The sequence below is a fragment of the Penaeus monodon genome, chromosome 32 (assembly GCF_015228065.2).
Source record: "Penaeus monodon isolate SGIC_2016 chromosome 32, NSTDA_Pmon_1, whole genome shotgun sequence".
Classification (NCBI taxonomy): Eukaryota; Metazoa; Arthropoda; class Malacostraca; order Decapoda; family Penaeidae; genus Penaeus; species Penaeus monodon.
The window spans coordinates 10,170,954-10,171,470 of NC_051417.1; the positions used below are offsets into that span (position 1 = coordinate 10,170,954).

A 517-nucleotide genomic window follows, 5' to 3' on the forward strand; every position below is an offset into this window, starting at 1 on the left:
GCTTCTTTCTGGGAGCCGTAAGCAACACTAAGAGTGCACGCGCCGCCAATGCCGAAACATATTCACATCTCTGTCGTAAAAAAAGAAAGAAGCAGAGGCCCTAAATATGTAATTCGACCCCTACACCTCCCCTCCATCTTTCTCCTTATATGCCCCTCCCCTTACCCCCCGCTACTTCCCTTTCCTCCCCTTCTCTCCCTCCCCTCCTTTCTTTTCTCTCTCTCTCCTTCTTCCCTTACTCCCCATCCCCATCTTATTCCTTCCTCCTTCCTCCCCTCCTTCTTTTATCTCCCCCTCCCTTCCCTTCCTTTTCTCCCCCTCCCCCTTCCTTTATCCCCCTTCCTCTCCCTTCCCTTCTCCTCCTCCTCCCTCCCCCTTCCTTTTCTCCCCCTCCCCTACCTCACCCCTCTTCCCTTCCGCTCAAAGCTGCCGGACACTTCGACCGTTGGCGTGTTGGCTGGCTTTCAAAGGTTTCTCCGGCAAGGCCTCCGCTCTTAATTCTGGTGCCTTCTATCTA

At 54.2% G+C, this 517-nt stretch overlaps 1 protein-coding gene across 1 annotated transcript in view; it reads left to right on the forward strand.

The window, feature by feature from the left end:
- The window catches only part of LOC119593542 (regulating synaptic membrane exocytosis protein 2-like), a 102,095-nt gene that overhangs the window by 27,846 nt on the left and 73,732 nt on the right, over positions 1-517 (forward strand). The window lies entirely within an intron of this gene.